Below are 21,958 nucleotides of genomic sequence, written 5' to 3' on the forward strand. Positions count from 1 at the left end.
GCACGACGAATTCTTCGCATATATGCAATATATAACAAAATGTCTCGCAATCCGAAAGTGGCGGGTTCCTCGTGTCATTCGAAGCAACTTTTTCCTTTACAAAAATGTTCTCCGAGGCACCGTTAACGAGTTATTAAGGAAAAACGCTGACCAATGAGAAGCGTGCGCCTGCAAGCGGCACGAAGCGGCCGGGCTAATCAACGCACTGGGCTCCGCGCGCTCGATGGCTCGGGCGCGGCTAGCGCGACGCGGCTGTCGCTAGGCGAACGAGTCAATCGGCGCAACTAGACCTCGCGCGCTCGTTGGCTCGGCGAGCTCGCCTAGCGTTAGGCGGCCGAGCCAATCGGCGCAACTGGGCTTGGCGCGCTGGTTGGCCGGACCGCCTCGCGTCAGCCGTACTCGATTCTTATTGGCGCACTGTTCTTTCGTTAATAAGTCGTTAACGGTGCTTCGGAGAAAATTTTCGCAAAGGAGAAAGTTGCTTCAAATGATCTGAGGAATCCGCCACTTTCGGTTGCGAGACATTTTTGGGACACCCTGTATATATATGATATAAATCTGTAAACGTTATCCACGTTATCGCAATCCTAACAAATTGACAATTAATACGGCAATCGCGTGAACGCGAAATTCCAAGCACGCCGCGGAAGAACTGAACAAATTAGCGGAAACATTTAAAGCGGAAACGCGGAAACTTTCGGCGCACGTTTCAACCGGCAAACGAAAGCACAACGGTTTCGGCGAGCAGTTTAATCGTCGAGAAATACTTTAGCCGGGAAGTTTCGCATTCCTTGGCGCCGGGAACGGCTCACGGGGTTGTGTCGGGAAAGGGGGGGGGGGGGAGGAACGGAGAAAAATGTGCTGATCGATTTATCGTTCTGGTTTCAGGACCGAAGGGAAGTGGAATCGAAAAGGGGTGCGATTTCGCTGGGCGAACGAACTCTCCTTGCCGGGTAACACACAGCGCGGCTCACCTGGCTGAACTTCCACCCTAATCCCCCGTTCCGGGACGGAATTCTAACAACGAACGAGACGCGCGTGACGAGTTTGCGCGTGCGCGAGTGCGACCGCGATCGCGATTACGAGTGCTAGTCGAGTGCGAGTTCGAGAGTGCGTGAACAGGAGAGTAGGATAAATGAGGAACACGATTTCGCGATGCGTCGACGAACGAATGAATATAATTATAGTAGAACACGGTGAACGCGCGTGAACAGAGATCAGAAGAAAACGGGAAAACCAGTTCGGGGAGACAAAAAAAAAAGGAAACTGCGAGGGACGACGATGCGAGAGAAGAGAAGAGGAAAGGAGAAGAGAGAAGAGAAGAGTGAAGAGAAGAGAGAAGAGAGAAGAGAGAAGAGAAGCGTGCGGAAGAACAGAAGCGAGTTTGCCTTAACGTAATTTAACGGATACCAGTCACCAAAGGATTACAATAGGTAAGAGATTAAGAAAACGCGATCTAGTCTGGACGCCGTGCCTCGTACGTTCACGGCCGTTGTCGAATTAAAAAGAAAATATATTATATATACACACACGAACACACGTAGTCAGTCAGACACGCGCGCGTACATATAGATATGTAGGTACAGAGTATCCAAAAAGTCACTCGCAATCGGGAAACGACACGGCTTCCCGCGAGGTCGTTCGAAGCAACTTTTTCCTTTACAAGATTTTTCTCCGAGGCTTCGTTCACGAGTTATTCGCGAGAAACGCCGACCAATGAGAGGCGAGCTCGGGTGGAGCGAGGCGGCCGAGCCAATGCGCGGTTCCGCCGATTGGCTCCGCCCCCCTCGCGCCAACCGATCTCGCCTCTCACTGGTTAGTATCGTTGATAACTCGTAAACGAAGCCGCGGATCGCATTTTCGCTAAGAAAGTGGTTACTTCCAACTGATCTCGAGTCACGAGTGACCCTAGTTTGCGATCGATGACTGTAGGCGACTTTTGGGACACCCTGTATACATAAGTACAGCCACACGCAGCCAGACACGTTACACAAGGTATATATATATATGTCGACACCGATAACGAGAAACGCGTTACACAATGGCAGACAGACACACACACACACACATACACACATACACGGTAAATAGCGTATTTATTTAATCCTCAGAGGAACACAGGTTTCTATGGTATTTTAGTAGCGGAACCTGCGACACCCCTTTCCGGAGAAACCGGTGTCGCTAATTTTCTATTAACGTGTACTATATTAACGATAGGCGATGCTCCGGCCGCCGAGCCTCTTCCGGCGATCTTGAGATCGAGGATCTGTTGCCTGGATCCCGTGGACCAATGGCATCTCGCGTTTACACAACGATAGCACCATCCCGAAATGCCTCGTATAAATAATACTTTCATGGTAAATTTATCCGATGAACTGACTTTCTTTGTTTTCGAGTCTCGATACCCTCTTCGTTAGTTTTACAAAAAAGAAGAAAATTGTGACACTTTTTGTGCTCCAGCGTTGACCTATTTTTGCCCCAGCTGCCGGTAGATTTCCTCTTGATTCCGGTTTCTCAAAATCATCGCTATAAAATACGAAAAATCTGTTTAGCGACAACTGTTCCCTTTTGTGACAAATGTACAATAAATTGTGTTCAGCTTCTCCGTATTATAATTCCCGACGAATCACTAAATATATAATTATTATTATATATATAATTCACGACGAATCTCCTGAATTCCCGTGCTTCAACTGTTACTCAGTATTATCATCATTTCCGGATGTATCTGTCGCAATCCGTCGGACGCAGTCTCGTCGCTTGAAAAAAAAGGAAAAGAGTGCAAATTAGCGATACACGATTCTAGCTAGTTAATTCACGAAAAAACATTGGCCGTAAAGATAGAGATTAGAAAGCTTCGACTAAATAAAATGAAAAAGAAGTACAAAAACGATTTACCAAAGTGGCTGTATCTCGTCGCCGAGATCACAGGAACAGAGTAAACAAACGAATCGGCCGCATAAATTTCCGGCAAGTCGGTTATCTAGCGCGAACGAGGGAACACAGCGGGGTCAAATCGGAGAAATTTGAATACGACCGTTGAATTTGGTCTATGTCTATGGTATATTGTCAGGCCCACGGGAGATCGGCAAAGAAGCCGCGGCAGATCGGATCGGATCGGATCGGATCGATCTGCGTCGCAAACGGCCGAGAGAGCTCGGAGAGAAGAGAGAGAGAGAGAGAGAGAGAGAGAGAGAGAGAGAGAGAATATCGGGTCGACGACAAGAGCCGTGAGAGGAGAGCCGACGCAGGAAAATGTACAATGGATGCGGGAATTTTTTCACAGAGAGATTCGCCCGAGAAAAGGATCCGCGGGATAGGTAGACCGGGGATCGTAAAAATCAGTCCCAAGAGGATACGCGAACCGCTTTGAAAGTCGCTCCGCTGCGGGGAAACCTTGTTTCCCGTGGAAGCGGGTCGGCCGAGTATCGGCCCGCCGCCGAGTTTTCTGGGTCCCCTTGTCGTCGTTTCATTGCGTGCCGATGCTATCCACACGCTTTCTCGGTAATTTATCCCGTCGAGGAAAATACTGCGATACCTCTTGAAAAGATCTCGATCGTTTTAAACGAACCGCGGCGGATGAGAAATGGGAAAATCTTCTGCCGCGTTATTAACCCTTCGAATCTCGCGTCTCTCGAAAATCCCAGATGCAACTGCTTTAACCAAAAGAACAGATTTAACCTCTTAGGTACGACGCGCGGCGCTGCGGCGGCTTTCGTCTTATTTATGACGCGCCGCTACAGTGACTCCCTCTGCCGACTCATTCGCTCACCGAGCATTCTCATTTCTGTTGCTTCGCGCTTTCTTTGCTCTCGCAACGTTTTACAGCGGTGTTGATAATATACAGACAGAATATATATAGCCTTTGTTTTTAATGTTGTTTAATTGTTTTTAATGATGATTAGCGTGCATCGACTCGTAAGAGTGAAAAGATAGAATTCACTTGGATCTTGTGAAGTTTTAATTATGAGACTTGTCTCAATAATATAATTTATTCGATCATTTTCCACGAACATGTCTCCAAAGTTTGTAGCATCGTAAAATAAAAGATCGGCCATTTTGACCGTGGTAGGTTTAGTGTTAATAAATTTAGTGACACGCATCGCAGTGTTTCATTGTTTACGCGTAATTCGCAGAAAAATCAGCCGTGCCTGAGAGGTTAAACACGAATTCTTGAACCGTCGCATCGGTGTGTCCAGAAATGTACAGAACACGCTGAAGTACGTTTTAACCCTTTGCGGACAAAGCCGCTCGACGGGTATTGTGTCGCTGCGGACGACAGAGGTATTGGATATAAAATAAAATAAATTATATTATTATAAGATTATGAATATGTGGAAACCTTTGCTGGTTTCTCTGGTAGCGACGCAGGAAGACCGACACGTCGAACTGAAATTCGTTCTGAACCTACGGTTAAATTAATAAATTTATATTAATAATCAACACTATGCCGTCCGCGGATCTTAGATATGATTTTTTTGTAGGACGCTGGCGTAATAGCTTGGAAGTTTTAGATTTTAAGAGAAAATTTCGAAGATGGCGGTAATATGAATTCCTAAAATTAAGATAAGTCGTCCAAGAATTTTCGTACTTAATTCTTAGTGAAATAAGCACAATGTTATAGTTAGTTCGCCGCCTTTTAACACCCAAGAAATATAGTTCGAATGTTATTTCAGTTTCTTAAAATGGCACCAAAGTGGTACCACCGGACGGCACAGTGTTAATAAATTAATAATAAAAAAAAACGGTAAAAAGACTTGGGCGGCTATTTGCCGACACACGTCCGCAAAGAGTTAATACCTCAGTTTCGGTTATATGGAATTTTCGAGGTCGCCGGTTCGACGGACAAAGCGCGTAAACAATAACCACGAAAAATAGAGTCTTCGCGAGAAACGTAGAACGCAGCGAATTTATACAATATTCTTGATTCACCATCCGAAAACAACGCCAACGTTCCCGGACAAGGGGAACGAATTTTTCTATATTTCGCGAAAGTAGGACGGAGCGACGCGTTGCCAAGTTTTCCGCAATTTTTCTGTCCGAGGGGTCGACAGATAAAAATCTAATACACAGGAACGAACGAAGGTAATTATACCGTTCCCACTTGTTGCGCGAACTTGCCGCGGAGCACGAACTACCGAAAACGTAAATATCGCGTTCCGTCATTTTATAACCGGAGATACTATTCGGAGAAACAACGATCCGACGACGGTGCGCGAGATTCGCGCGACGTCCTCCGCGCGGACAAATTACCGACGTCGCACGGCAACGTCCGGATAGCATCGGGAAACCATTGTCTGTTCACACAAAGTTCTAACGAAGAAACAAAGCGCGGCGATGCTCGTTCGCCTCGCTGAACGGAAAGTCTGCGTACAGCCTGTCCTGTCGGACAGGGAAATCTAGGGAAGTATACAGGGTGTCCCGAGATCACGATACTTCCGAGAAACGAGGAGTTTTGTTTTTCCTTGGCGAAAATGCAACGCGTGGCTTCGTTGCGAGTTATCAACGAAAAGCGGTGACCAATGAGAAGCGAGTGGAACCGAGCTTCGAGCGCTCGTTGGCCCGGCGCGTTCGCCTAGCGCTAGGCGGCCGAGCCAATGAGCGGACGAAGCGCAGCTCCGCTGATTGGCGGTTCGGCCGCTTGGCGCTAGGCGAGCTCGCTTCTGATTGGTCGACGTTTTTCGCTGATAACTCGTAAACGAAGCGTCGGATCGCATTTTCGCTGAGGAGAAAGTTGCTTCGAATCACCTCAGGAACCTCTCGTTTCTCGGAAATACCATAATTTCGGGGCACCGGACAAAATGATATTTAAAATAGCACGATCCGTAGAAGAGCTCGATCGTCGTCGATCCGATCGTCGCGCCCCGAGAGCGGGGCGCGTTTGTTGTTCGTTAAGGATCGTTAGATAGCCCGAGAGAAGCATAATTAATTAGGACCGCGGCTCGCAGACCGATACACAAAGGCGGCCTTCGCTCGAACGTCTAGGTTCTCTCGTTGGTGTTCACTGCCTTTGATCGAGGGTCGCACGCTTATCGTTCGCGGCGCGCGACGCGTTCACGAACGAACGTCGTCGTCGGCGAAGAAACTGCGACGCGCGCGCGTCTGATATCAAACGAAACAGCTGTTATCACCCCCCCCCCCTTAGAACAATGCACACCCGGGCCGCTCGAGATCGAGATCGGGATCGCGCGCGAGACCGTGACCGTGACCGAGACCAAGGCCGAAGCCGAGGCCGAGTTAACCTCGAAGGAAAATCACAAGTTAACCCCTTTGCGGACCGAGAACTTGTTCGATCTTATTTTTTACAAATCGGTCCAACGTACCTGCGTTTCCAATCAAACGAGATCATTGCTTCAGCGAACGTATACGAAGTATATCAAAACAGTAGATATCATTAATTTTTAGCAATTATATTGTGTCCGTTTGAAAGATCCAACGATAATTATTATGTCGATGATCGTGCACGAAGGATATCGATTCGGGGAATGTCATCGATCCGATAATTATTGTATCCGTCTAAAACAAAAAGATTCTACAATAATTATTATATCAATGAATATATACACACACACATACACACAGACATGCATATGCGAGGAATATCAAAGAGGACAGGAATCATTAATGTAATAATTATTGCATCGATTTAGAAGATTCTGCTATGATTGTTCCGTCAACGAATATTTATGAACAATATCGAAACGGCAAACACGATCGATTACAATAGCTCTACCGTTACAAATTGATGCATTTATCGAAACGATTATACATAATATAACGATTGTTTTTGTCGATGAGATAATATATAAATAACATCAAACAAGCTTTCATTAATAATACACAATAATATCGTTATACAGAATTGTTATACTCACGCGATGCATTGTTACGTGTACATAATTCTGATGTTTTTACTGCCAAAGGGACGTAAAGGGTTAAACCATGGTTCCCCGATCGAGTTAACCTCTTTATCGAGAAGCGTCCTTTATTCCGACTGTCACAACATCGACGAGATCGCCAAGCGTATTTCTGCGTACACACGTTCGAAACATAGAAAGTAGCGAGCACTTGGTAATTCGATGCTGCGATGTCGTTGTTTTTTTTCCCACGAAACGTTTGTTGGGGAACCATGGTGTAGGCGATCTTCGGCGGCCGAGACTATCTAGCCTGACTAAATGCGAACCCGTGACAATGAGAGAGTCAGATCTAATCAAATGAGAATCGTCGTGATTTTACAGGGTGTCCCATAAGTCAATCGCAATCGGAAATGGCGGACTCTTCGGGCCATTTGGTGTAAATTTTTTCCTTAGCGAAAATGCAAAGCGTAGTTTCGTTGAGAGTTATTAACGGAAAGCGGTGACCAATGAGAAGCAAGCTCGGCTGGCGCGAGGCGGCCAATCAGCGGAACTGGGCTTCGAGTGCTTGTTCGCTCGGCGAGCTCGCCTAGCGCTAGGCGGCCGAGCCAATCGGCGGAACTGGGCTTCGACCGCTGATTGGCTCGGCCGCCTCGCGTCAGTCGAGCTCGTCTCTCATTGGTCACCGTTTATCGTTAATAACTCGTAAACGAAGCCGCGGATCGCAATTTCGCTGAGGAAAAAGTTACTTGAAATGACCTCAGGAACCTCTCGTTTCACATTGCGAGCGACTTTTGGGACACCCTGTATATTCGAAGTGACGCTGCCATGCCGCGCGGAATGTTCTCAGTGAGAACAAAACCACTGTTCGAGGAATCTTGGGGGAGATTATCCCGGATTCCAGGCTTTGTTGCGCGGTCAAAGATGTTGTTGACTGTGCGCTGGAGGCTGCAATGACACTGCTGAGCTCGTGGAATGGGGGGGGGGGCTTACGGGATATCGAATTGTTTTCGCCTGGCCAAGGAGGATCTGGATCCAGAAGCTTGAGGTTTTTCGGACCTCGACTCAATTTTCTCTGGACCTCTGCTGAAACACTGCTTCGGTATCGATGTTAACATTTATCCGTCGATAATATTATTAATATAATAATAATAATTCGAATTGGTAATTATTTGGCGAATTTGTAACGATTGCAGGAAATCTGAAAAATTGGTAACAACAAATTGTACAATTTCAAACAAAGAGAATTTTTATTCTTGAGAACCGAGAACGGTACAGGACATTGAAGGCTAAAGTATAAAATCTAAAGAATTGAAAATATGTAACAGTATTTTAATTTGAAGCGATTAAGAACGACGGTAAAACCTTTCAGATCGAACGATAATTATCTTGAAAATAAATTCAAGAAAATTATCTTGAAAATAAATTCAAGAATTATCTTGAAAATAAATTCAAGAATTATCTTGAAAATAAATTCGAGAATTATCTTGAAAATAAATTCGAGAATTATCTTGAAAATAAATTCAAGAATTATTAAAAAATAAATTCAAGATTTAACCAATAATGAGCAAAGATCCTTGTTCGGCATTTTCGGAGAGAAAAAGTAAGAAAACTGAAAAAGGAGAAAAAGGAAGAAAGAACGAGGAAGGAAGAAGAATATAATGTTATCTGTGGGCGGTGGCGGTGGTGTCCTAAACGATGTTAGGTCCGTTCGAGGCGACCTGGATCGAGTTCGCGTACAAAGGGCACGCTGTTCGTTTTGTCCGTCACGTGGCGAACGAAACAAAATCGATTCTCGCCGAGGAATTCCGTTTAGTTGCTACGTGCCGGTCAACTTTTTTCCTCGTCTATTTCGTCCACCCCTTCTCTCCCCCCTATTCTCTCCACCTTCTTTTTCCTCTTCTCCCCAATTGTTCTCTTCTCTGCAATTATTACTTTCAATTAACGGAAATCTGATTCGGTGAAACGGCAAATTAACGCTGTCATCGTTAACATAGAAAGATAATTCTTATTCTTGATATTACATTTCCATTATTTTCTCGTTACATATTTTCACCCATTCTTGAAATGTAATAATTTCATACTTTAAATAATACCCCTGTAATACCGCTTTAAATAATTTAATACTTGAACTCGAAAACACGATTGTCCAATTCCAACAAATTCGGCTCGATACTTTCCTAACAAATATACTGGAAACATAATAATAATAATAATAATAATAATAATTCTTTTTAATAATGCACCAACGAAATTCTATAATTTGCTCGTTAATTGCAACAAATATAAAATAACGAATATATTCCACCGCATTCATTGTAAACATAAAAACACAATTCTCTTTAACAATTGAATTATAATATTCTAGAACGCGCTCGTCGATGGCAACAAATCTATCCAAACGTACAGAAAACACCGATCGAATGCCTATTAAAAAATCGAGTACTCGAATTCAAAGCCCCGACTAATTAATTCCAATAAATTGATATCACCTCTAACCTTGTAACCTAAGATTTTGACGACAGCCGGTTCAACTGATCGTAAAAACAGAAAAATCATACCGAGGCTCATTATTCGGTGGCGCCACATCGACAGGCGACACCTCCTCGTTCTCCTAATCCCAGTCGTTGCGGGACGCGTTGCACGCGCAAAGGACACGGAACAAAGAAAATCAGAGAAAGAGAGAGAAAGAGACCTACAGAGAAAAGAGAAAGTCGGTGGAGGCCGCGCGGAGGAAATTGAAGTCGAGAGGAAATTCTCGAGGGAGACGGTCGAGGAGAAGGAACGTACGAGAACCGTATTTCACGGGGAACGAATCAATCGCGCGCGAGCCCGGAATCGTTTGCAGCCAGGCGAGACGAACGGCCGCGAGTGGAAAAGAGACCCAGCGGCGAGACGAGAATGGGAGGGGATAGCTGCAGGTCAGTCGCGCGCGCTCTCGCGGCTCGCGGGCCGAAGCGAGAAAGAGGGGGGGAAGGCGAAACAGAAAGGAAAAGAGACGGAGAGAGAGCGCTGGGCAGCGCTAGGCGAGGGAATCGTCCGGATGTCGAGACGAAACCCGCCATCCGGATTTCCGGTTCAGACGCTCCTTCGGCTTCTTCCTTCTGTTCGGGCTTTGTGCGAGCAGGACCGAGCCGAGCGATTCGCCTCGGAAACCGCCGCGCCGGTCCACTTGTCCCTTTTTTCTACCTCTGCCGCGAGAATCTCGAAAGATTTTTCGCTGCCTCGCGTCTTTTTAATGGAATCTGCCTCATGGTTTCCCTCATTTTCTTCGACCGCTTCTAATTGGACGGCTCTAATTGTCCGACAGTTGAATGGACACTTTAATTCCCCCGCGACTTGTTCGCTGTTTCTCTCGTTTTTCTGACTCGGCTCCGACAGCTTGTAATCTCTCGCGTGCACCATCGGGCCATTATACCATGTGCCGAGTGCTATAATATAGTATACAGGGCGTCGTTCGAAGTAACTTTCTCCTCGGCGAAAATGCAATTCGCGACTTTGTTTCCGAGTTATTGACGAACTAACGGGTGACCAATGAGAGGCGCGCTCGGCACCCGCGAGGCGGCCGGTCCAACGAGTTCCGCTCACCACTCAGTTCCGCTGATTGGCTCGCGGCCGCCTCGCGCCGTCCGAGCGCTCGCCTCTCATTGGTCACCCGTTTTTCGTTAATAACTCGCAAACGAAGCCTCGCAGAACATTTTCGTAAAGGAAAAAGTTACTTCGAATGACCTCAGGAATCCCTCATTTTTCGAAAGTACCATAATTTTGTGGCTAGTTCTGTTCAACTTTACGATCGACAGTTTTTCATTTTTTTCCTTTTTTACGGTATACTTTGCCCTACAATTTTTATTATTCTGCCGGTTTATTCGACAGGTCTTCGTCTTTTCTGTACCATTGTTGGACGGTTTCTAATTTCTTCACACATTGTTGCACCCCAGTATTTCCATTTTGGACAATTTATTGGACAGGTTTCGATCTTTTCTATCCTCCGTTGGGCAGTTTATCGTTTTTGTTCAGTTTGTTGGACAGATGTCGATGTTTCGTTTATTTAGACTATTCTATGGTTTATCTAGAGGCTCTTTTGTTTATTTAGATTATTTAGATTATTCTGCGCGGCGTAGCAACGAGTAACGAAGGCGAGAAACAGGCGAGGATCCATCGATCCTCTGAAAAGGAGGGGAACGAAGCCGCGGCTCCTCGCAACGCGCGCCGATTCTCGCGGAAGGTAAATTGGAGTCGCGAGGCCCGCGCGCTCGAAAACCGGACGCGCTAATTAAACGAAGCCCCCGGCCTCGGTTTCCCTTTGATCCGGCACGCGTCCCGGGCACATTTAATTAGCGCGGTTGCGCGCAAAAATTCGACAGCGAAATCAAAGGGAAATCGAGCGAGCCGTCGAGGACCGGCCGCGCCGAAACGGGCCGCAAAACGATGCGTTCGGTGATTCCGACCCCTGTGGATCCGAGATCCTCCTGGCCAATTTCGCGAAAATCAAGCGGATACCGTTAGAATGTAAACTGAAATCTCCCCCCGAAGGTTAATGAACCGTTTGGGCGGCTGCAGTCTGTTTTCCCGAACGAGGACCGACTTCTGTCGTTGCAGGAAAACGGATTGTCCGTTGTGAATTACAGTGATTTCTCCCTAATTCGCGCTCCGATCGCACGCATAAATGGACAATTTGAGGAGAGGAGATTCGATTGTTCGGATCTCGAGATTCGCTTTTATAGTCGCCGATTGGCAACGATTGTAAAAACGAGGCGCAAGGCTGGAATAATCGTATCACCTTTTCGCAAATTTTTCGCAAATCATTTTCATTAAAAAAAACATAATTTCAGATGCAGCTGTTGCATCGTAACGGATTCGAATAGTTAATTAATTACGAGCGAAATTGTTGCCGCATAATTTTTCATGGAATTCTCGCCCGTTTAATCTAGGCTTCAAAAACGCTATTAAATTGACAGTTATTGCAACGACAGATGTAATCTAATCTAGCTTCTCTTTCTTCGAAAAAACAGACTAGGGGAGTTTGCGAACGGGTTATACAGGGTGTCTCAAAATTATGGTATTTCTGAGAAAGGAGGGATTCCTGAGATCATTCTAAGCAACTTTTTCCTTAGCGAAAATCTTCTACGAGGCTTCGTTCACGAGTTATTAAAGAAAAACAGTGACCAATGAGAAGCGAGCTCGGCGCTGGCGCGAGGCGACTGAGCCAATCAGCGCGACTGGACTACGCGCGCTCGTCGGCTCGGCCGCCTCGCGCCGCTCGCCTAGCTCGCCGCTCATTGGCCACTGTTTTTCGTTAATAACTCGTAAACGAAGCCTCGTAGAACATTTTCGCTAAGGAAAGAGTTGCTCGAAATGACCTCAAGAACCCCTCGTTTCCCGGAAATACCATAATTTCGGGACATCCTATATACGCGTATGGCGCGGGGAGGGGGGAGAGGGGAGCAAAGTTGGATGCAAGCAGTGGAACGATCGCGGAGGCGACGACGCAGTGCGCGACGTCTCTCCGACGCCAGTCAACCATCGTACGGAGCTATATACAGTCGGCCACAAAAGTCTGGGTACATCAGGCGAATTTTCGATATTTGAAACGGAGAAAAGGACCTTGTAGATATAATTGAACCGTTCATTCGTTCGGATTAGATTTCGAAAGAGGGATAGTTTTCTATTCGTTTGCAATACAAAAAAAATGTACATAAACCGACCGACGCGAGCACAGTGAATAATAATGGTTGACAAATTTTTTCAAAGTCCCCCCCACCCACCCGCCAACCCTATCCTAGATGTACATATAGAATTTTATAGAGATCGAATCGTACCTACCTCGGCCACTTTTTACTTTTCTCGTCGATTTCTAGATCCGACCACGCGTATTTCTAGATCCAAAAAAATTGTAATTAAAACGTCGCCATCATCATCACCGTCCTGCCCTTGTATTCTTCGGAATCAAGCTCATCCAGCCGATAAAAAATAATTGCCCGCTTCGCGCAGACATGCTGTAAAAAAAAACAAAAAATATTTCTGGAGAGTTTCAACTATTTCGAATTCGTCCAGCATGTATAAACTCTTCTGTCCGACGGTACATCTGTGTATAAATCAGAGAGAGAGAGAGAGAGAGAGAGAGAGAGAGAGAGAGAGAAGAAGAAGCATATGTACAGTGTACGTATACACGCATACACACAGAGAGTCACACAACCCCACATACACATACCCACATAGATAGACACAAAAACACGACGACATAGATATTTTAATAACAGAATCGTTCAAAGAGATTTACCGTATTTTACAGGGTGTCCCAAAAATGTCTCGCAATCCGGAAACGACGGGTTCCTCGGATCATTTGAAGCAACTTCTTCCTTTACAAAAATGTTCTCCGAAGCACCGTTAACGAGTTATCAACGAACAAACAGTGCGCCAATAAGAATCGAGTACGGCAGACGCGAGGCGGCCCGGCCAAGCAGCGCGCGAAGCCCAGTTGCGCCGATTGGCTCGGCCGCCTAGCGCTAGGCGAGCTCGCCGAGCCAACGAGCGCACGATGTCTAGTTGCGCCGATTGACTCGTTCGCCTAGCGCCAGCCGCGTCGCGCTAGCCGCGCCCAAGCCATCGAGCGCGCGGAGCCCAGTGCGCTGATTGGCCCGGCCGCTTCGCGCCGCTTGCAGGCGCACGCTTCTCATTGGTCAGCGTTTTTCCTTAATAACTCGTTGACGGTGCCTCGGAGAAAATTCTTGTAAAGGAAAAAGTTGCTTCGAACGACCCGAGGAACCCGCCACTTTCGGATTGCGAGACATTTTTGGGACACCCTGTACACACATATATATATAAATATAACTTGTACACACACGAATGCATATACGATATACGATACACAAGTACGAGGAATATATGTATATGTATTTGTATATGTGTATGTACGTGTAGTAGGCCGTACATAGACGACACTCAATAGCAAAGCGTTGAAGTGATAAAAACCGTAAACGAGATCCGGAAACGCTGCCGAGTCAGTTCCCTTGGTTCGCCGCTGCGCTGGCCGAACGATCGCGATCCAACGATCCAAAAATGATCCAGAGGATCTATGGGATTCGAAGGGTCGAGGCGATAATAAGATCGGTAAGAAGGACGCGACGCGCGCGCGCGCGAACGTTTTGAATCGACGCGATCTCGAAAGCCGAGCTTCCTTTCTCGAGAAAAAAAAACGGACCGCTTCGGACCGCAAGTCCAAGAGAAATCTACGTTCTGCTACCGAGTACCTGATTGATATTCCATTCGTCGACACTCACGAAACGCGCTCCGGCACTCGCCCTGCCGGCGGCCCTCCAATGCCCTCCAACCGCGTCGAAGAAAAAGCGCGCCACATCGACGCACACACGCACGGACCTACGATACGCCATTGCCTTCCGATCATGATCCTGGCAGATCCTTTTTTTTTTCGCTTGACCCAGCGACCTGCTGGCAACACTGGCTGGCCGGAGAAACGAGAGTTCGGCGATCATCGCCGATACCGATTTCTCCGGAAAAACTGTGAAAAAATCGATTTCTCGGTGGCTCGCTGAATTTCCAATTTTAATGCAAATTTAGTGCAATATGCAGTAACTGCGATAAGAATTGAAGAATTAAATTGTCACGGACCGACGAGCTTATTTTATTTGTATAGTTTATTCGCGCGTCTGTAATGATTCGAAATAATTAATCAATTAATTAATTATTAATTGATTGATCCAGCAACGAGACGTGGAATGCACTTTTTGAAATTTCGTCGGACGGACGAGTTCGTTTCATTGACAACAGTGACAAAGAGGTTATGAAACAGTTAAAATGCACGGATAATCGACGGAACGAATTGATTTCTGCTCACAAAAAAAACGATAAAAATATATTTCTTGAAATCTGGCAACCGTGTCGATGGAAAGTCAATTCCGAATTCATAAAAATGCGAAGAAAATAGCCAATTTCGACTCCGCGAATTTTAGCCAATATTTAATTTTAATTATATATATTTAATTATAATTTTATAATTTAATATTTAATTATTTAATTATTTAATTTAATTACGAATTTTAGCCAATATTTATATAATTCTGGCCCGAAAATTTAGCCAATCGAACGAATTTGTATTACATATATATATATATACATATATATATATATATATATATATATGTGTTGGAAAAATAATTGGAAAAATCAACGCGAACAGCGCGGCGTAAAACGGCCAGTGAGCAGGTCGCGGGTCTTAACCCGCGGATCGCGTCGATTCGACATCGCCAGCGTCGCGTGAAAGTCCGTAGCCCGGGAGGAGAGTCGATCGGCACGAGACGAGCGCGAAAGAAAAAAAAGAACGCGTTGTCGGAAAACTACCGTGGAATTTGTCGAAGCGCGAACCACGACGATCGGCTTTGTCCAGCGGCGTAATCGCCGGGAATCTCTGGGAGCGGACGATCTCTCTTCTTCGTGCATTTACTCCAATTACCGTTGATCCGGCCGGTGCTCGTCCTTTGAATTCCGCTTCGCCGGGATCGGGGCCCGCGGACGAAACGAGCGGGCTCGGGGGGCGTAGAGCGACGGGCGACGACGAGACGCGTGGTCCGCGCGCTCGCATCGCGCCGCTTCGCTTCGCGCTCGCTCGTTTCAGTCGAGTCGGCGCGGCGCCTCGTCGGTCGTTCCAATCGTCCTCCCCGCTTCCCCCACTTCCGCCGGCTCCCGACGTTCCGGCAGTTCCCCCCACTACTCCGTCCTCGCTGGCCCGTGCACCGGCGGCTGCCGCGCCACCAGGCAAGCGAGCGAGTCTTTCTTCGCTCGAGCAGCGTCCGCGAATCGAAACGAGATCGAGTTGGATTTCTCGTTTCGCGGGCAGTTCCGAACACGCTTCCTTCCGCGGCTCTCAGTTCCCCCACCTTTCTACCCTCTCGCTTGGCTGTTCCCCGTTTCGACTAGCGATTCCACCGCACGCCTAAACAGCTCGTGCGAAAATAATTTCGCTCCGTAGGATTAAGAGCCGGCGCCGCGACTCGATGGAGTGGAACGCTCGCTGCGGAGCTGCGGAAGCTTCCAGCCGCCTTTTCTTTCTGCGTCTGAGCTTGACGCGTGATTTTCGATCGATTTGGAAAATTCATTTTCGTTTTAATACGTTCGAACGGACCGAGTTCGACTGGAATGTTTCGAACGCGAAAGAGTTCTCATGATTAAATTCATTTAATTCATTTAATTCGTTCAATTTAATTCGCTACGATTAAATTCAACTTTCTAGTTACGGTTTAATCGATGAAATCGCTTCGACTTTGTGGGATTTTTAGCGGCTGATTGTCGATGGCTGAACGCGTCGTTAAAAAACCGCGACGATTGCCGACGGATACATCGACGATTGAATCGAAAGGGGCTGACCTCGCGGCAATCGCCGGTCATAGTCGTCGAACTTTCTATTTATGCAAATTTCCGTGCGTTCGAACCGCGACGATCGCCGACGGCCGGCGCGTACAATTTCGATTCGATCGAACCAAGCGAACTTTTCGCGGGGATCGCCGGGCGCGCCGACGGTCCTCCAACTTTCTGCGAGTATTTATGTAAATGTCGCGCGCGCGTGACGATCGCCGGTGAGTAACGGACGGATACACGCGTTGCATATTCTCCGCAGCTCGAGGGGATCCAATTTTGATTTTTTTTTTTTTTTTATTGTTTTCGATAGAAAATAGATCCGACAGCAAACGGCGCGTTTCGAATAAAGAGAGAGAGAGTTTCCAGGGACAATTGTTTTTTTTTCCATCGCCGGATCCCGAAGAAGTTTTCCATTAGGGTCGGCATAGACCCGGCCGGTCGTAACGAGAGCTCGCCGGTGGTTTTAAACGAGGGGAATCTCGCTGATGGGTCTGAAAGATTCCGGTAGAAAAATCCGGAGAATTTTCTGCCGGCCGGACGGGTCGAGAGTTAATGTTTAAAGTAGTTTGGTCGAAGTGATTAGGGAATGGAGCGAGCCTCGCCGGTTTCGCGCGGCACAGCCCTGCTTATCTCCTAATGGCGCAGGCTAATCGACCGGGTACTTCTGGGATTGCCGGCGCGAGCCCCCCCCCCCCCCTCCCCGACTACAATTACCGCCGCGGGGTCTATTAAAATTTGAAAAATTCAAGAACCGGCCGCGCCAATCTCCCCCCCCCCCCCCCCTCCCCGACGCGTAACACCCAGTTTGTACGACGAGATAGCCAATTAATGCGCGCACCAAGTATCTACTTACAAATTAGGGTTTCTGGGTGTAACGGTGCTCGCCGACGGGGACGCTCGCTTTCATCATAATCCGCAATATCGAGGCAACGCGGCTGGATTTAATTAGCCCTTCTTCTTCTTCTCGTTCTATCCTTCAATTGCTTTCAATTAGCTGCATCAACGTTGTCCTCGTTTTTCCGCTCATTTTATTTCGAACTTCAAGTTGTTGCTTATTTTTATAACGAGCCCGCGTTAATTAATCTGCTCGACTTCGAGACGAGAATAGGCATCGAACGACTGCTCGTACGTAGCATACGGATGACGTACTAATTTTTTTTAGCAATTTTGAATATTCATTAGCATTGTGATAGATTCGAATCAAATTGAATTTCACTGGGATGCGTCGCATCCGCGAACGGACGTGATAATCATTTTTGACTTGACTTTTTGACCACGTCTCCCAGACGTGATAATCATTCTTGTCCCGTTTTTCTTTTTTACCACGTCTCTCAGACGTGATTCTAGTGCAAACGGTTATAGCACGTGTACGGTACAGTTGGTCCCGAAAGTCTATGCACTCATCATGCTTCGAGCGTTTCGAACAAAAAAACGAATCGAGAACGTATTTACCACCGACCACCGATTTACCACCGACTTACGAAAATTTTCGAAATTTTATTGAACTTATTGACTTCGGCGACTGTCGGAAGCTCCCGGATAACCGTCGCTCGACGAAAGCCGTTATTATTAGACGACGTTCGAAAGCAAAAAACGCGAGCGAGTGTTCCATCGAGTCGCGCCGCGCCAACCGTAAACTCGTAGTCGGGCGAAACAGTAAACATTCGAAGGGCGCCGGGAACGCGTTTGCCGGCCTCCGATCGAAATTCTGTTCGCCGACGAAGGACGCGGTTCCTGTGGCCAGCCCCCGATCCATCGACGCGTCTCTCTCGATCCAAACAGAGGTGGAGAGAGAGAGAAAGAGAGAGAGAAAGAGAGAGAGAGAGAGAGAGAGATCGGCAGCAGCGCGGCGCTCGCGATTCGCGCAGCGTTCGCAGCGTCGATCGAGAGTTCGCGCTAAAAATCGACCGACCGATCAACTCCGCGAGCATCGATTTGCCTCAGCGGGATTCGCTGGCGCGAGGCTAGCGAGCGCGTGCAACTAGCGAGCGTGGATCGATTGCATTCCGTGATTTATACGTTTTGTATATATTTTCTATGAGCCGACTCGTAGATCACCGGTTAGGGGATTTTAGTTTAGAAATTGGCCGTTCTAGACCGTTCTACCCCGGATTGGCGCCACGCTGACGCGAGGTGCGAATTCGGCTTTAGGGTTTCGTTTCGAGAGAGGACGAACAGAACCAATATTATTATTATACCGTAGACGCGGATCGATATCTGCCGCGGGGATAGTAGAAAGTCGAACGTTTTCGTCGACGTTTTCCGACCAAATTCCAGGATACTTGTCATTTTCGTGTCGATATCAGAGTGCCATTTCGTTCGGAGGAGACGCTCGGATCGCTTGTTCGCTGCCGCGTGCAGAGACCTCTCGTGGCAGTCGGGAGAACCGTCGAGAAACCGGGGAATCGTCGGAACCCCGGCGGCACGGTGAACGCGTGTAGCCCTGGCGCAGGCGCGCTCGCGTTCCCCCTCCCGCGGCAGTGAAGAGAGTGGGGCAGCCGGCGAGTCTCCCGAGCGGCGGCGAGCAAGCGACGCGCGCGTCGCGCCTCCATTCACTTACCTTTTAAGCGTAGTTCGGTTACCTTTTTCTAAGGACAATCAACCAAAGATCAATTCTAATCGATTTAAGTCTGTGTACACACACTTTGCGTGATTGATTTTCGTGCGAGAGGGAGGGAGAGAAAGTAAAAAAAACGGAGCAGACTCAACGCGGAAGCTCTGAGAGATTTTTTCGTTAGAATTCGGTTGGGTTCGCTTCGCAAGGGAACAAGAACAAACCTTAGGAAAATTTCTGCAACGATCTACCGAGCCGACGCGACCGATCCGATATCGCGATCGACAAATTGCAACGGTGATACGCACAGCTTGGACCAGCGAGAAGCTCGTAGGACGACGAGAGCGTAGGAAACGAGTTCGTCCGACTGCGAGAAACTGTTCTCGACGAATCCGTCGTAGCTTCTTCGACACGCCGTGTAGCCGGCCGTCGTCCACGAATTAGTCGAGCGTAAAACGCGAGAAAACGACCAAACGTTAGCGCGAAACACGCTTACTCGATCCGAGCCAACGATCGAGGATCGAATTAAAAAAACCCTACAAAACGCTCATCATTGTGTCCGCCCGGCGGCGAGGGGATCGAGGGGGGACGAAGTGATCGCTAGTTCCGCGCCTGGTCCGTTTTCGATCTCCGTCGTCGGGACACGGGGCAAGAATCGGGGCTGGCCACGCACCCTCTCTGTATATAATAATCAGCTCGGAACAGTATCGAGGTTTCTATTCGATTTTACCGAGGAGGATCCTCTGCGTATAAACGCGCACGGGTCCGTCCTGTGTCTCTATCTCTCATTCTCTAACTGTCTACACGGTTCTAAAACTATAACCCACCACGTAATCCCTATTCTCTAGCACCTATGCGAACGTAAATACTACTCTAACACTTTTGATCTATCGTTCTAGTCCTTTTGTCACGGCGCACGACGCCGGGCGAACGTTTCCCATGGTACTTGCTAAACACGGGGCGGAGACGCGACGCGGCACGGTGAACGCGTGTAGCCCTCGCGCGACGCGAACGCGCAGGCGCGATTGCGTTCCCCCTCCTGCGGCAGTGAAGAGAGTGGGGCAGCTGGTGAGTGGCGCACGCGGAGACGCTCGCATTCCCTCTCTTAGTAAGGGGAGTAGAGCAGCCGGTGAGTGGGGGAACGCGCATGCGGAGGCGCCTTCTGGTCGCGCGAGGGCTATAGGTCCATTCCAACAATTCGCCGCGCAGTCTCGCGCTCGTGAATCGATGCCCGACGGCGACCAGGGATAGCGAATCGCGAATCGCAAACAGTGAATCGCGAATAGCGATCAGCTTGGCTCGCGGTCGGCCGCGAGGATTCGGCTCCAAAGAGAGATCTTGCGCTCTTCCGGCGAAAAGTAAGTCGCTTTCTCGCGGGAGGCGGCAACAACGATCGGGAAAGGAAACGGTGAATCCCTAAGCCGTGTAAAATGTTTTTGCAAAAAACGCACGGGGCAATTCGGAACTGAGCTGCTGCTCGTTCCAAGAGAAAACCGGCCACTCTTTCGCGGAGGACAGCAATAATCGAGGTCGCGGTGATAAGCGTGGATCTCGTTTGTTGAAAATCGAGATTGTCTCGAGCCGAGAGAACTATGCGGTGAATCGGGGGCGTGAGATATCGTTCCCCCGCGGAACAAAAAAAGCAATAATCGATAAGGGAAGGGTAGAGATCCCGGACGGGGAAAAGCAATGGCTCTCTCGTTGTGGCGAAAGAAAAAAAGAAAAAGAAAAAGTAATAGTTCTCCCTTTGAGAAAAAGGAGCAGCGGTTCCTCCGCGGAGAGAAACGCTGGCTCTTTCGCGGCGAAAAGCAATAGGTCCGAGGCGAAAGAGAGGAACGGGTCTTCGCCGGCGGAGAGAAAACTACAGCTCTCCGGGAGGAAGAACATTGGTTCTATTGCAAGATCGATCTAAACAAGTTTCCGATCGAATGAAAGCGGAATGAGGAAGCGGCGCTCTTACCGAAGCGACGAACCGCGCGCGCTCTTGCGGAGGAAAGAGGCGATTCTCGCCCGAGGCGAAAGCAGTGGTCCCAAAGTCGATTTAACTCGGGATCGGGATCGCCGCCATCGTTGTTCGCGATTCGCCGTGTTCGCGGTTCGCGGCGCCGCTGACCAATTGGATTACGAAAGTTTCGTGAAACGGAAGCTCGAAGGAAACCGGTCGCCGCGGGCTTTATTTCCGGGGACGTCGCCGGGAACTAAAGTTTACACTGTAAGATAGAAAACTTTGTAAAGTATCAAGTAAAAAGAAAAAATATATATATATAAATATAGAAAGAGAGAGAGAGAGAGTGAGAGAGAGGAAGGGGCTAGCCCTTCGGCGAAAAGCGCTCAGCCGGGCGAAACACGCTGAAAGAACAAGGATGTGAGACGAGAACGGATGTTGCACATTGAATCTGAGTTTTGTACCGTGAAGCGAAACATACCACAAGTTCTGCTCGCCAGTAGATAGAGATATACACGCGTGTATATATATACAAATATATTGTATACATATATATATATATATATATTGTATTGTTGCGTTATTGCCTAAAGTTAAACGATAGGTGCCGTTATCGCGAAGCTAGAACGGAGAACGGTCTCTCTCGAGGAGGAGGAGAAGAAGGAGAAGGGGGAAGGAGAATCTTCGGGATCGTTCGCGAGAGAGACACGTTGCCCGGTTCGAGTCCTTCTTCTTCCTCGCCATCAGGAGCGTCTGTCCGGTGATTAGGATGACTTGTAGATTATAATATAAATAGTCCTGTTGTAAATAGATGATGAGAACCGCTGATTTTACGATATACATACACGGCGCGCCGTCGACGAGGAACCGAACGGAAAGCGCGGGACGCGCGACGACGCGTCCGTTTCGCCGATTCGGGCGTGAGCGAGTCGACGTTACGCGGGAGCCGGACTCGGCACTCCCCCCACCTCCACTTGCGTGCCGCGTGACTCATGCTCGCCACATCGCGAGAAACCGAACCGTAGAGCGGCTCGCGGCTGAAACGACTCGACCAGGCCCGAACGACGCTCGAACCGCTCGAAGCGTCCCGCTTCGCTTCCCGATCGCTCGACCGGCCGCTTCCGACCGCTTCCTAGATTCGACGAAGATATTTTAATGGCAAGATCCTCCGACGAACGCTTGTCCCCGCGATTCGCGATGCGACGGTTCCCCGGCGGCGGCGACGATTTCGTC

At 48.1% G+C, this 21,958-nt stretch overlaps 1 protein-coding gene across 1 annotated transcript in view; it reads left to right on the forward strand.

The window, feature by feature from the left end:
- Window positions 1-21,535, forward strand: part of Calx (sodium/calcium exchanger 3) — a 182,691-nt gene extending 161,156 nt beyond the window's left edge. The window contains exon 9 of the mRNA XM_076527693.1: window positions 889-21,535. The gene's annotated coding sequence lies outside the window, so the exon portion shown is untranslated. The remainder of the gene's footprint in view (window positions 1-888) is intronic.
- Window positions 21,536-21,958: the final 423 nt, after the last annotated feature.

This window comes from Megalopta genalis, unplaced genomic scaffold (assembly GCF_051020955.1).
Source record: "Megalopta genalis isolate 19385.01 unplaced genomic scaffold, iyMegGena1_principal scaffold0037, whole genome shotgun sequence".
Taxonomy (NCBI): domain Eukaryota; kingdom Metazoa; phylum Arthropoda; class Insecta; order Hymenoptera; family Halictidae; genus Megalopta; species Megalopta genalis.